The following is a 16990-nucleotide window of genomic DNA, read 5'->3' on the forward strand; positions in this document are numbered from 1 at the left end:
TAATTACAAACAGTTCTATCAATAATAGTCAATAATTTGAAGCTATCATTTATTGTGTGAATAAGATTAATATTAAAAATTTTGATATTAAAATGGCCTACACATTTCAGGAAATGGAAGATATGCATTTAACTTTGGGTAAGTTGGATCAGATTAAATTATGATTTCAATAAACTCTCGGGAATATCGTAAGTGAATGTCAAGGAAATAGTGCAGCAGCCGCAAGGCGTTATGCAGTAAAATACCCCAATCGAAATACACCCGATAGACGATTATTTCTGACCATTGATCGTCGTTTACGGGAAACGGGTACATTCCAACCGCAAGTTGCTGGCAATAGTGGTCGTCCAATAATGGATGCAACTGATGAAGACATTTTAGAAATCATTGAAGAAGTCCCTGGAACAAGTACAAGGGTAATAGCTGCTCAACTAAATGTTCCTCACGTAAGGGTTTGGAGGCGTTTGAAGGATCAGCTGCTTAAACCCTATCACTTAACAACGGTTCAAGAGTTCTTGGTTGAAGATTATCCTAAAAGGGTTGGATTTTGCGATTGGTTGTTAATGAAAAACACTCGAAATGTTAAAATTTTATTAGAAATGTTTTGTTTACCGACGAGGCTTCCTTCAGTAGAAATGGAATAACAAACCATCATAACGAGCACATTTGGGCCGACGAAAATCCTCACGCCAAAAAAACGACTTATTACCAAAGGACTTTCAAAGTTAATGTTTGAGCAGGAATTGTGGATAACAATCTAATAGGCCCAGCATTTTTTCCCAACAATTTAAATGGTGATAATTATTTTCAGTTCTTGGCAAACGATTTACAAGTCTTTGGAAGAAGTGAATATTGCAATAAGGCAAAATATGTGGTTTCTACAAGATGGCGCTCCACCGCATTACAGTAATGAAGTCCGGGAATACCTTTGCAGGCAGTATCCTGGTCGGTGGATTGGAAAGGGTCGTGACGCACCTATTTCTTGGCCACCCAGAAGTCCAGGTCTTAACCCCATGGAGTTTGCTTTTGGGGGTTTATGAAAGAGAAAGTGTATTCTGTAACAATAAAGGACGAACAACAATTGAGGGTTAGAATAATTGAAGCTGCAAATCAATTTCGTCAGAAAAATTTATGTTTTTTAGCGCATTCGGTTTTTCTTATTAAAACGATACCGAATGTGTATTGAAGAAAATGGGGGTCATTTTGAACATTTTATGTAATATCATATTTATAGAGGCTACAGACATTTTTTGTACTTGTTAATTCATTTAAGCCATTTATTTAGTTGCACGTAATTTTTTAAAGGTTAATGAAAAGGGCCGTAACCCAATAAAAACTGTTTTTTAAAAAAGTGACAAGAGGCAAAAAGTTTTAAAAATAATGTGTCAAAGTAATAATGCCACAAAATGCATTTGATTTGAACGTACTCAAAAGTTTGGGGGGATTTAGGGCTGCACACCCCCTTAAAATGTTTCTGTGTGCATAGATTTTGTTGTTTCTTTTGTATGAAAAATGCTTTCAGAACAAGAAAGTAACGTGTCCATTTTTATTACAAAATGTCAAGTATTTTAGAAGAAAATGCAAAAAAATAGTTTTTATTTTGTAACTTCAAAGGCCTGTAACTTTTTTTGTGTACACTTTTGTACTAAGGTAAGTTGGATTCAATCAATTTATTTTTGTCCCAGGAATGCGTGATTTAATTTATGACATACCTTTTTGAAATACCCTGTATAAAAGTAAGTATAATTTCTTGTGCAGTATGTAGGTAGATTTATATCCATTTTGAGAGAACAAATTGCTAATCATAAAATATTAAGTTAAACACGTGTATTTACATTGTCGGTTTCGGAATATACGTCCATTTTTTATTTGCTAACTTAAACAGTAAATTCACTTAAACGACCTCACTCTTAAGCAGACAATATTTGCGCCGCATAAAGTGTCCACGGAATGGCGATGTCAGTTGAGAAAATGCAATACATCGTAAACTTATTTTTTTTTAAATTAATGGGAAAATTCCAGTAGTTGGCTAGTAGGCCAGTAGTATACCATCGTTTAAAAAAAAACATACAGAAGTTAAAACACTTCACCATTGTATTTAGGTATATAAAAAACATGTAGTTGAAACTTTTACAAGTGTCGTCAAAATTTATACAGTAGCATAACGTTTTCGAGCTAATCAGATCATCTTCAGTGCCTTATGTACTTGAAGCTAACAATGAATTTGTGGCTATGACATCCATATATGGGTTTACCTATTTCCAAAATTAAATTATATGTTGACTCTATAATAGGTCGATGACATTGAATAAAATATTTATTTTTAATCTTTTATTTTTATCCAATGTCATCGACCTAGAGTCAACATATAATTTAATTTTGGAAAGATGTAAACCCATATATGGATGTCATAGCCACAAATTCATTGTTAGCTTCAAGTACATAAGGTACTGAAGATGATCTGATTAGCTCGAAAACGTTATACTACTGTATAAATTTTGACGACACTTGTAAAAGTTTTAACTACATGTTTTTTATATACCTAAATATAATGGTGAAGCGTTTTAACTTCTGTATGTTTTTTTTTAATTTTTTTATCTAAAATTTGCTTTAATACTTAAATCAAGATATTGTTCTGAAGCTATTTTGTTGTGGCTTTTAAAGTAATTACTATTTTATTGGGAATAAGCCACAATTGAAAGTTAAAATAGGTTTATTGACATTTCAATTTTAACTTTGGATATCTTTCTCAAGATACAAACATTAATAAATTAAACAAATTTTGTTTTTTGTTAATTGGTGAAAAATTCTTTTGATAATTTAATTTTATCTGACTCATTTATATTCACAAATCAGATATATATTATACATTTTAAAGGAGACGACTTTAAAATGATATTACCAATATTGCAGAGTTGCGTTCCTGGGACGAATTTATTGTAAGAAAGTTCGTTCGATTACATGTTTTATTAACTTTAATTTGAGAATATCCGTCAGAAAAAATCATAGCATGTAATTCGTCATTAAAAAGACAACCAACCACATGCCATGATGAAAGTAAAATTCATCTGTTAGTGATAGATATTAAATCATGAGGAAAAAACCAGGAAAAGGAAACCTCATAATATTATCCCGATAAGGTAAGTATTTGGTCTTACAATTAGTTTACTCTCAATAAACACCAAATTCTGATTTTTTATATACAGATTGAACGAAATTAAAACGGAACATACAATTTAATATATGTCTGTTTGAACTGCATTTGAAATAGTGGACCAATATAAAACTTGGACAAAAATAAATCCATACCCGGTGATAAACATTGTATAAAATATCGTTCAACTATCTGTCTCCTTTAAAGGAAAGAGGATCTTGCCTAATAGTCGGAGAGATAGAGCCGAAATTTTGAACGGATCAGTAATATGACATTTCTCTATTGGAATATATTCATTGTAACTGGGTTAAGACTTTGCCTTACAGGCGCACGCCCCTCGTGGTACATGGGGTGGCTATACAGGGATGAAGTTGTAATTTTTTTCGGAAAAATTAACGATCGATAATATGGCTGAAAATTTGCCCAGAGTAAGATCTTGGTATAACTAGACGAAATCCCAAAGGGCGGACGCGAGAGTGGATACATAAGGGGTGGCGGACAGGGGTGAAATTGCAATTTTTTGGGGAAAAATTAACGATAAGTAATATGTCCGCCATTTTCATGGCTCATTATTTAGCCCCTAAAAACTCTAAATCCAAAAGAGCGGACAGCTGGGTTGGTACAGAGAGCCATAAAACGGGGTCAAATGTACCACTTGCCTGCGCATTTTAGGTCTCGGTAACAATTTTCAAACTGATTTTATTATGATATTTTTATACCGATTGATTTGAAAATTTGTATGCTCACTTCTATTACTATTCTGCAAAGCGTCAAGTAGAGTTTTCCTCAAAATTTTCCAAAAAAATTTCCGTAAATGAAAATTTTCGTAATTTTTTGAGGTAAAATCTAATTTGTAGAATCCTTTCGATTTTTTGTAAGTTATACCATGATTTTTTTCCAAAAATTTTCAAACGATTTTTCCGATAAGAAAAAAAAATTTAGAAAAACTTCAAAAATTTCGTCATTTTTCTCTCTCTCATTGATGTCATCACATTCATCATCTTCATCACTTTCACTTTCAATAATATCACATTCATTATCTGCTTCATTTTCAATCACTACTTCTCGAACTGATTCTGGCATCTGAGGTCCACTAAACCATTTGAATTTATTTGTTTCATCTTCAAACTCCCAACCATGTTCTTCAACAATCAATTCTGTTGGTACTTTTTTATGAGCATTTGTCCAAATATTTGAAATATAATGGGCTCGCAGTAGATGTTGGTGTAATTCATCTTGACATGGTGGTAAGCTTGAAGCATCGAAATTTTTTAGTTTTTTTTTAAAAGGCTCGTTCACATCATGCAACTTATACTGCCGGTTAAATAGTGAAAATCTGACATCGTTTACTTTTCTTTTTGGAATTGTTCTCGTCAGTCCTGTTCCATATAAGTGACATATGAAAGTTTCTAAGGTTTCAAAAACTTCATTACAATCGAAGTCAGTTTCACCAAGTTGAATAAAAGCATCTTGATACTTATTACATTTAGCGCATGCGTCTAGAATTACTGATCTAAATGGAACGCGCATCATTATTATTTTAATATTTTAAAATAATAATGATGTAAAATTAATGTCCAAACAGAATTTGTAAAATTATAATTAACTAATGAAAAAAAAATTCAATCAATTTAAAAGTTAAAAAAATATTGAAAATATCTACAAAGTAAATTTCAAAACTTAAAAAATTGATAATTCCACTATTAAATTGATTTTTATTAATAATTATTTGTAAAATGTTAAAGGAATTCTACAAATTGAATTTTACCTATTGATAAATAGAAATAATATATTTTGTATTTGATTATTAATGTAATAATAAATCAAATTTTTCTTATATCTGAACAACCATTATTTATGCTTTATAAATTTAAAAACATTTTTATTGTAATAAAAAATAAGTAAAATTACTATTTGTTATACCAAAAATATTTAATAGTTAACATTACAAAATTACTTTAATTTAATAAAATATCAAATATCAAACATTTATTCAATTAAAAATTAACTCGAAAAATATTTATATTTAAGAAAAAAATGTGATTTGTGTAAAGTAAATATGACTTTAGTTTGAAAAAAAAAACATTATCATAATACCATTTTAAAACTACAAAATATTCTATAAAAGATTCAAACGATGACGTAGAGTTTTATCAAATGTTTTAGAAAAGTTTTTCTAAATTTTTTTTCTTATCGGAAAAATCGTTTGAAAATTTTTGGAAAAAAATCATGGTATAACTGACAGAAAATTGAAAGGATTCTACAAATTAGATTTTACCTCAAAAAATTACGAAAATTTTCATTTACGGAAATTTTTTTGGAAAATTTTGAGGAAAACTCTACTTGACGCTTCTCAGAATAGTAACAGAAGTGAGCATACAAATTTTCAAATCAATCGGTATAAAAATATCATAATAAAATCAGTTTGAAAATTGTTACCGAGACCTAAAATGCGTAGACAAGTGGTACATTTGACCCCGTTTTATGGGTCTCTGTACCAACCCAGCTGTCCGCCCTTTTGAATTTAGAGTTTTTAGGGGCTAAATAATGAGCCATGAAAATGGCAGACATATTACTTATCGTTAATTTTTCCAAAAAAAATTGCAATTTCACCCCTGTCCGCCACCCCTTATGTATCCACTCTCGCGTCCGCCCTTTGGGATTTCGTCTAGTTATACCAAGATCTTACTCTGGGCAAATTTTCAGCCATATTATCGATCGTTCATTTTTCCGAAAAAAATGACAACTTCATCCCTGTATAGCCACCCCCTGTACCACGAGGGGCGTCCACCTGTAAGGCAAAGTCTTAACCCAGTTACAATGAATATATTCCAATAGAGAAAGGTCATATTACTGATCAGTTCAAAATTTCGGCTCTATCTCTTGGAGGAAGGAAGCGATAAGTGGAAGGACTATAAGGAAGCGATAAGTGGTTTGACAGCATAATAACTGCTTGTGTAGTCTAGTTTTTTCATTGATTCTAGGCAACCTATTTGGGTGGAGTTTTGACTTGTTCTTGAATGAATTCAGAATCCAGCAGCCCGCTGAAGTATTGGATTTTTGTAATATAATTATTTGACAACCTTTTGTTGGCCAACCACCTAGAGCGGAGTTGAGGCCGAAATACATTGATTTCGTATGTTCCGTTTTATTTTCGTTCAATCTGTATGTTATTTAAAAAACATAAATGATGTATCCTCGATATGTTACTGACTTACTAACAGTGGTATTTCCTTTTATTAACTTCCTCTTTTAATATAGGTAACCAGATCCTACTGCATTCTGCCGAGGAATTTGCGACACAATTAGTCTCATTTAGCATAATTAGAGCCGCTTCTTTGATTTTTCTCTTTTTACCACCTGTTTCTTTTAGGACTATACTTAAATCATTCCATTGAACCCTATGTTTATTTTCTGATGCGTGTTTACATCTTTGAAATCTAGTAAATATTCTATTTTTAATATAAGATTGATGTTCACTTATTCTAACATTTAATAGGCTTGATGTTTCACCGAAATAAAACTAATCGTAGTCACAAGGTAATTTATAAATACAATTCTTTGTTTTTTCTTGTTCATTGTTAGGTTTAGTTTGTTGTTTTTAATGTTTTTGAAATGTGGAATTTATTTCCTATCTTTTTAAGTTTTTATGATAATTCTTTTATATATGGTATTGTTATTTTCCTCGTATTATTCCTTGTGTATGCTATAGGATCTGACTCTTGTTCTGTTCTATTCGGTCAATTGTTGAAAATTCCTTATTTATAAACAATAAGGAATAGTCATTTTTTTAATAAAACATATTTTAAAAAATGTTTTTCCTCTAATAATGAATTTTCGTTAGAACAAGTAATTTTGGCTCTATCGTATAAGGATTTCATGATTCCCTTTTCAATATTGATATTATGATTTGATTTGTAATTTAAATATCTGTTGGTGTGTGTTGGTTTTCTATATACCTGAGTGTCATATCCAGTATCATTCTTAGAGATTAAAAAATCCAGGAAAGGTATTGTGTTATTATATTCCTTTTACATGGTAAATGTTATTGTCTTTTCTTTTTCGTTTATATCAATCAGGAATATGTCCAACAATTCTGATCCATGAGGCCATATTGAGAATACATCATCTACATATCGCTACCATACTGTGGGTTTTAAATTTTGTTTAGAAATAATATTTATTTCAAAATCTTCCATAAATATATCGGCTAATAATGGAGATAAACTAGAGCCTATTGCTTGACCAAAATTTTGTTTGTAGAATTCATTATTTAGTTGAAAATAGGTATTATCAGTACATAATGTCAATAACTCAATTATAGCTGATATATTTAGTCTTGTTCTAGTTGTCAAACTATTTATGTTAAAAGTTACTAAAATACAGGGTGAGTCATGAGAAACTTTACATACTTCTACCATATGTAGAGTCCCCTAGGGAGCATATCATGTGGCCACTAAAAAATGTCAACTCCTCTTCTTTATTAATTAACAGGGTGATTTGTGTAATTATTGACCATTTATTTCATTTTACTGTAGTGTTTATACGGCTCATTTGATTTTTTTAATTTTTGCATGATACAGTACACTACTATCAAGCATTCGACTGGTATTAGCTAAACTAAAAAATTCCAGGACTGGCTTTGGAAAAATTAATTTAGGGATTCGTATTAAATATTACACCCTGTATAATTTTTTTTAAAATGCAATAAGTTATTTTCAAACTACATAAATAGCCAATGAAAACGACATATGCGACAATGTTGTCGCACTTTTATTAAATTTTTAGTGAACGATCAAATCTTACCAAAAATAGAACAACCATAATGAAGTATCAAATTATAAGGTATTAATTTAAACAAATGTTATAAATTTCAAACATTTTAATTAAAATGAGTTCCTACAACATAATCTAATACGTAGAAAATTAACATCTTCACTGTCACTTTGTATTATCTCTACGATAGAATCAATTGTTTTTCAATTTTAAATTTTTACTCATAGATCGTATTGGGGCATTATTTTCGATAAATAATAAATTAAATTGATTAAAAAGTCAAACCTCTTGTATGTGTTAGTTTTTGTTGATTGTAAATGATTAAAATTTTATGTCAAATAATAATACATTGCATCAACTGTACTAAATAAAAATAAATCTAAAAAAGTTTAAAATGAAGTTTGGGGTTGACCGTTTGACGTTTCTTGATATTTTATACCCATTGTCATTATTGTCATTATCAATTGTTATTTATGTGTACAAGAATACATATTTCTTCTGTCATATCTACGTTAAGTACATTGTGTTAGTTTTGGTAGAGCTTTTGTTACTTTCGTTCAAAATGCCACATCAGTTTTCGACCACAGAATATGCAGACATAATATTTGTTTATGGATTCTGTAATGGGAATGGTAGGGCTGCTAGTAGAGAATATCGCAGGAGATTTCCTAATCGTCGAACTCCCAGTCATCCAACATTTGGGTCAGTTTTTAATTATTTGCGAGAAAATGGCACTTTTCCTAGTGGAACAACAGAGCGACATGTAGATGAAGCGCAGGAAGATGACATTATGGACGCCGTTACTATGAACCCTACAATAAGCACTAGACAAGTAAGTCGAGAACTCAATGTTACTCAATCAAAAGTAAGTAGAGTCTTACAAAAAAATAATCTATACCCATATCACATTCAAATGGTTCAGCGACTACATGCTGGAGATGAGATCGATAGGTTGGAATTTTGTAGATGGATTAACAATAATCGACCAACGCTATACAGGACACTATTTACAGATGAAGCCCAATTTACCAGAGACGGGATAAATAATTCACGAAATTCACATATGTGGGCAGAAGAAAATCCCCATGCTATTCGAGAACGTCGTTCTCAGTTAAGGTTTTCGGTTAACGTGTGGATTGGTGTCATAAATAACCAATTAGTAGGTCCTCACTTTTTTGATGGTCCTTTACCAGGGCAGGTCTATTTGAACTTTCTACAAAATATTTTGCCGAATTTGCTTGCCAACGCGAACGTTGCTATCCGAGGGATGTATTTTCAGCATGATGGGGCACCCCCACACTTTTTACTGGCAGTGAGACAACATCTCAATAATGTTTATGGCAACAGGTGGATAGGACGTGCAGGTCCTATTTCGTGGCCTTCAAGATCCCTGATTTCAATCCCGTTGACTACCATATTTGGGGACGATTGAAGCAACTAGTTTACGCAGTGAATATTAATAACCGACAACAATTAATTGATAGAATTATACATTGTTGTAATACTATTAGAAACGATCCCCAGAGTATCCCTAATTCAATACGTCAATTAACAATTCGGCAACAAAAATGTATACAGGCTGCAGGGTTCCATTTCGAAAATCTATTTTGAATTATTTTTATTTTGTTACCATTATTGTATCTTTTCCAGTTCTAATTTATGGGTTTATCATAACTATGTACATATTTTTAGTTTTTTTTTTAAATTGTTCTTCGTTATTGTTAGTAGTTACTGTTTTTTGTTGTGCAGTGACTCAGTTTATCATTTCAATTAAAATGTTTCAAATTTATAACATTTGTTTAAATTAATTACCTTATAATTTGATACTTCATTATAGTTGTTCTATTTTTGGTAAGATTTGATCGTTCACTAAAAATTTAATAAAAGTGCGACAACATTGTCGCATATGTCGTTTTCATTGGCTATTTATGTAGTTTGAAAATCACTTATTGCATTTTAAAAAAAAATATATACAGGGTGTAATATTTAATACGAATCCTTAAATTAATTTTTCCAAAGCCAGTCCTGGAATTTTTTAGTTTAGCTAATACCACTCGAATGCTTGATACTAGTGTACTGTATCATGCAAAAATTAAAAAAATCAAATGAGCCGTATAAACACTACAGTAAAATGAAATAAATGGTCAATTACACAAATCACCCTGTTAATTAATAAAGAAGAGGAGTTGACATTTTTTAGTGGCCACATGATATGCTCCCTGAGGGACTCTACATATGGTAGAAGTATGTAAAGTTCCTCATGACTCACCCTGTATTATTCGAATCAAATTCAATATTTGATAATTTATTTGAAAATAAGTCTGTATTTATATAAATGTGTCATTTTTATTTGCAAATGGTTGCATAATATTTTTAATAAAAAGTTTGACAGTTCACTACAAAGAGATTTCATAGTATTACAAATAAATCTAAAATGTGTTTAATTTATTAATGTTTGTATTTTAAGAACGATTTCCAAACTGGAAATAAACGTCAGTAAACTTATTTTAACCTTCAATTGTGGTTTATTCCGATTTAAATAGTAATTACTTTAAATCAAGATTTTCTGTAAAAAAAGTTTCGTCAGTCGTTCGGTACACATTCGTCCTCGGTAGCTTCTTCATCAGACCCAATGTTGATCTATGTTAGTCCAGTTTTAAAAAATCAATTTTTGATAGTTTTTGGTTGCAATTTCGGTCATGAAATTACCGTCTAAATTCAGGGGTAACGATTTTTTATCAAAAAATCTATAAATTCTTTATCCATTTTTTATTGTGATACGATTCGATAGCTAATGTTGATAACCAGTTGGCAATCACATTGGTGCAAAGTAAAGTTGTGTAGAAGAACAAGTAGAACAAGTCAAAAAATGTCAGTACTTGGGAATTTTGATCAACGGAACTAATGATCACACTGCAGAAATGAATAATCTAATAGAGATTGCCAGGTCAGCGTTTATAAGTTATCAGCATATATTTGAAAGTCAGACAACGTACCATTTAATGTTATTATTTTTTTTAATATTATTATATGGAGCTAGGACTTGGACATTAAAAAAATGCAATTTCAAAAGAATCGAGGCTTTCAACCTCAAGTTATACTGCAGAGTATTAAAAATATCGTGGACTAATAGAATTACAAATAGAGAAGTACTGGAGTGGATTGGTAAAAAAACAGAACTAATCACCATTATACAAACAAAAAAACTGGAATACCTAGGCCACGTCCAAAAAAAAGTTTTTTTAAGTTGGAAAATTTTTGGTTCCCATGAGGGGAACAAAATATTAAATTTTGAGATTCAAAATATAGGATAGGTTCAAGGAAGAAGGTCTGTTGACCGAACGCAGAATTCTTGGTTGAAGAATCTACGTGATTGCAAGTAAACGCAATAAAATAAACTAATTAAGCTAATCGTAACGGCTATTTTAGAAGAGGTAGATAAGGAAATGGTCCTCCAAATCAACGACAATAAAAAAATATATGGCTATCATAAAAAGACTATCATAAGAAACAGAATAGGACATATTATTTCAATAGACCAGTATGACTTTGAAATGTTTCATCGGTCTAAATATTTGGGATTTAAGAGCACTTTTAACAAAAACACTACAAAAGAAGATAACAACAGAATACAAGCTGGCAATTGCTACGTTTTAAGCAAAAAATTAAATCCAAAAATATCCTGATGTATCATTTTCTGATAACTTTTCTGAGTTCCTCCCTTTTTCTAACATATACTATAGAAGTCTCAAGTAGAGTTCCCATGTATTTTGTGGAAGATGCATAAGGTATTTAGACATCGTTTTTTGTAAAATTAATGACGTTCATTAATTTGGACTCATTTAGTTTAGGTTTCCAATTTTAAGTACATACGAATTTTATTTAATAAAAGTTATAATTTTTTTTGCTGCTACTTTGCTGTTGTCAAATACTGTGAGTATGACAGTGTCATTTCCAACTATGACCATGTAGGTATACTATTTGCAGGTTAAACTCCCATGCTATACTTTAGCAAAGGCCTAAGCTATGTCAAAAACGACTAGCACAATTTTTTTTTCTAAAACGTATTTCTCAACAAGTTTCTCACTTAGTTACCTATATCGATAATTCTGTATATTCAATTAATCATAGGATATTTTTTATCTCTGAATAAAAATTATCGGTTTGGAATCAGCTCTTTTCTTTTATTATTGGTTTCATTAACTTAAGGTGGTTCTTAACTAGCTGTTTCTCAAACAGTTTTAACATTACTGATTTAACAAATATGAACAATTTGTTATATAATATTTTGGAGGAAAAGAAGCTATGGATACGAAAATGGATCGACATAGGACATTATAGTAGCTGCCAACTGTCTTCTGAAGGAATTAGCGTTTTAAAATCCCAAAGAATTGAGAAAGAAAATTGTGTAAATTTTCTGTTAATGAAAATAAACTCCTAAATACAGCGGAAAGATAAACATTTAAGAAATGCTATTCCTGCAATAACAAAATTACAAGCAGTTCTATACTTTTTAAATCTTTATACGAATTTTTAAGTTGTTTCTTCGCACCAGCGAAACGGCATTTTTGCGTCAACTAATGAACTCGACTTATTCGACTGGTTCGGACTTAAAAAAGGCATTGACAAACCGTATATAGCCACTTTATACGGTTGTAAATATATACAGATAAGCAAAGGCTAAGGTATAAATTTAGGAAAACACTCCAAAATTTCCCACTACCAGAGGCGTCCGACAAGGAGAGCAATATCACCAAAGCTCTTCAAGCAAAATGAACTGGCAGAACAAAGGAATATCCATTGATAGAGAATACTTCAGCCATCTAAGATTTGCAGACGACATCATTTTGATTGCTAATAATCCTGCAGAACTATCCTGGAGAACTTATAAGCGACCTAAATTCAGCTAGCAATGAAGTTGGCCTAAAAATGAACTTGACAAAAATAAAAACCATGTACAACGAGCTAGTGGATGTCCAAGATATTATAATAAACAACACTGCACTTGAGACAGTAGAGGAGTATAAATACCTAGCATAGTTATTACATAAATCTGGTTCCTTACTCCATAAATCAACAAAAGAATGAAACTAGCTTAGACATCTTTTGGTAGAAATGTAGTCCACCTAAAGAAAAAAGCATTCGATCGGTGTATACTACCAATCATTACACGGCTGCAAAACTAGTCACTAAAGAAAGAGATAATATCGAAACTCAAAGTCACTCAAAGGTTAATGGAGCGATGCATGTTAGGTATAAAAAAGAGAGATCGAAAAAGAATAGAATGGATCAGACAGAAAACCAAGGTTATTAATGTAATCTGACAACTGACAACTGCGGTATCAAAGAGGCGTTAAGGGGACCAAGAAGACGTCCAAATTTAAGATGGGACTATGACATAAAGAAACAAGCTGGTACGGCATGGCAGAGAAAAGCGTATTTTAAAAAGTCCTGGGCAGATATGAAGAATGAATTTGTAAGGGAGGCTACATCGGTAGAATATGCTGAGAATGATGATGATATATATATGCAGTAATTCATTGGTTAGTGATCAGTGTACTAGTGTCTGGGGGTCGGGAGATTGAGACATCAGAAGCCCTGAAAAAGACATCAAAGAGGATGTCGAAAGCTCGTCGCAATTACAATTGACGCAGTTCAACTCGGAAGACTGTTGAGTTTAATATTAATTCTTGTAATAGTATTAATTTTAGCTCTAGTCTTAATTGTACTAACCATGGAAATCTTTCGGAACACACACATATATTATATATATATATATAATTATATATATATATATATATATATATATATATATATATATATATATATATATATATATATATATATATATGGCGTATACTGATGGCTTCCTCAATTCTTCGTTATAGAAGAATATGGTTATTATGACTATAGATTGAAGATGGTTTTTCTTTTCGTAGTTACAAAAATTACTGTGAAAGCTGAAAAACTGGAATTACGAACATCACAAGAGAAGTGGTGCTTATTCTGTTGTGAAAGATGAAGTCGATTTTTCTTCGTAAGATATCTGTTTATATTTTTGCAAAGTTTGACAATTTTTTTACCTTTCTTTGCAATTTAAATATTTTTTTACGAATGTGTAATACAACATATTATGTCTGGCTATTTGAAACTTGGTAATCATCAAGTTTCCCTATATGTACGAGTTGCAATAACTGTAGTGGACACTGTACTTTTATATTATTAATAAAACCATTTTTGCTGGATGGATAGATTCATGCAGCTTGAAATTGTGTAATTCTAACTGCCGTAATAAAATTTCACGATGTCAGACTTCAAGTGAGATTTTATACTAAAATATATACTACTTACACTACTTGATATTGAAATACAACACCCAGCAAACGTAAATACACTCTGGGCCAAAATTAACCGGCCACCTTAAAAATGTGTAATTTTTGATGTCTTATATCTTCTAAAGCTGTTGTCCGATTTAAGTGATTTTTTTAATATCTTATAGCCTTATTCCTTGACAATATTGTTATAATAATATGGTTGCTAAACAGGTAAATTTTCATTGTATATCGGATACCGGGTGTACGAATTAAACTGTGTTTTTTTCTTAAAGTTTGCATCACCCTGTGGAATATTCTAGCATTTATAAAATATTGAAATTAAAACCTAACTATATTCTCATGTTTTCTCAACATTTTGTTTTTTGATTCATTTGCTTATGTTGAATAATACAAAAGTTAGGTAGTTTAACAACTAGCCATGTTTTTCATCAATACAGACGATTTAACTCACCAGCAAAATTAACCCCACCACCTTTATTATTATTTTGTTTACATTACCTGAGACAATTTGTTTCCTTAATTTGTGTCATCGAAGGATTTTTGACATATAGTCGTTGTACGACATTGTTGCAAATCTGTTTCCGTGTTAATAACAATTCTTGAAAAATTTGTAATTAAAATTAAATTTGTAATTAAAATTAACAATTAAAATTGTAGTATTATATCATTGTGAGCGAATATTGTTTAAGTTGAAATTTTAGTGCTTATTTATTGTTTGTGATTTTAAAAATGCCACTCGTTCTAACTGATGCTGCTAGGACAGTGGCTTTAGTTGATGCTGGTTACAGTCAACGTCATATCGCTGGTATATTCGATGTACCCAGAACTACGGTACAAGATGCCATCAGGCGATTTCGGGAGACAGGATCGTACTACCGTAGGCCAGGTCAAGGCCGAAAACGATACACTTCAGTTCAAGATGACCGCTTCATTGCCACTAAAGTATTGAGAAATCGCTTTTGCACCGCTCTTGAAGCTCGTAGGTCTCTTCTTGAGGTGAGAAACGTTAGTGTGAGTAGACAAACGATTAGAAGAAGACTGTCAAAAATAAACTTGAGGGCTTTTCGTCCAGCTCGCGCCCCACAACTGCTCCCACAACACCGTAGGGCTAGACTTCATTTTGCGCAAGAATATGCTAACTGGACTATGGCAAAATGGAAGAATATACTGTTCTCAGATGAGAGCAGAATAGCCTTAAAAAGTCCAGATGGACGCCAACGTGTCTATAGGCGTCAAAATGAAAGGTTTGCTGCATGCACTATAACCGAAACAGTAACTTACCGAGGAGGGTCAATAATGATTTGGGGAGGTATTTCTTACGAAGCGCGTACTGATCTTGTTGTGTTCGGTAGAGGCAGTGTGAATGCCCAAGTTTACGTGCAAGAAGTTCTCCAAGACCATGGCATGCCTTTTGCACCATGCATTGGTGATAACTGCAGACTAATGCAACACAATGCACATTGCCATACAGCAAGATCTACCCGTGAGTACCTTAATGAGGTCGGGAATTTAAGTTCTACCATGGCCAGCACACAGTCCCGATCTTAATCCAATTGGGACAACCTCAAAAGACGGTTAAAAGCAAGAGTACTAGCCCCTGCATCCTTTGAAGAGCTGAAGACAGCTGCGGTAGAGGAGTGGCACCATATCCCCAAATCTGATATCCACGATTTTATTAATAATTAATTATATTTAAATTATATTTAAAATTTATGGTGGATGACATAGAATTTCCTATGTCATCCACTTATTTTTGTCAATATTGTAGGTGTTTTTAAAAACTTCCTTACTTCTTCTAAAATCGAGTATTGTATATCGTACCAACATTTGTTGATGGTTCTGTTTTCGTTTGGTATATTGGCTATTTTGTGTATTTTTATATTTAGGTATCTCCTGTGATATGCGTGCATGTGTTTAGAAGTTTCTAAGGGGTCGAAATATACTAGGCTTATGTTGGCTGTGTTAATTTCTTTAATTTAATCGGTCTTTTTGAGCAGAGTATATAAACCAGGGAAATAAGCAAAAAAAGTACCCTCTTTGTGACACTGAACCGGTCAGGCAAACGACAGTTGTTTTGAGTAGTATGGACCTCTATAACAAAAATCTATATGTTTCCTGCAGTCAATTCTTTGGACTTGATTAATTATTAACAAATTAAGGTCAAAAAACGGTAAATTTTCGCTTTTTTCGTCTATCAGCAAAAAGTAAAGCGTTTGAAACAAATTTGATAATAGAAGAAACTTATAAGTCATGTAAAAACCATCAAAATGGCGTTTTCTAAACGTTCCTATCCTTATTTATTGCTTATAAAGTTGCAATTGCAATTTTTGTTTTTTATAAATATATAAAAAATTTTTAAAATAAACTTATAACCTTTATATTACATACAATATTGGGTCTTAAAATAAAGATCAAAATTTTAAGTCGATCGGTCAAAGAGTTTAAAAGTTATTTAACTTGTTTATCCCAAATTAAATTTTTTTGCAACAATATAAGTCAGAAAATTAAATAGGGATATTAAATATACGGATAGATTCTAAAAAAAGATTTATTTTATTAATATTAATTAAAAATAATTTTAAATATTGCAAAGAATTTAGTAAAAACATGTCAATTTTTTTTGCTTATAAATAATTAGAATAACTTTTTAACTATTAACTGCAAAAAACTGATTTTTTCATATTTTGACTGCCTGAATTTTTTTACAAATTTAAAAGGAAAAAAA

This window comes from Diabrotica undecimpunctata, chromosome 7, assembly GCF_040954645.1.
Source record: "Diabrotica undecimpunctata isolate CICGRU chromosome 7, icDiaUnde3, whole genome shotgun sequence".
NCBI lineage: Eukaryota > Metazoa > Arthropoda > Insecta > Coleoptera > Chrysomelidae > Diabrotica > Diabrotica undecimpunctata.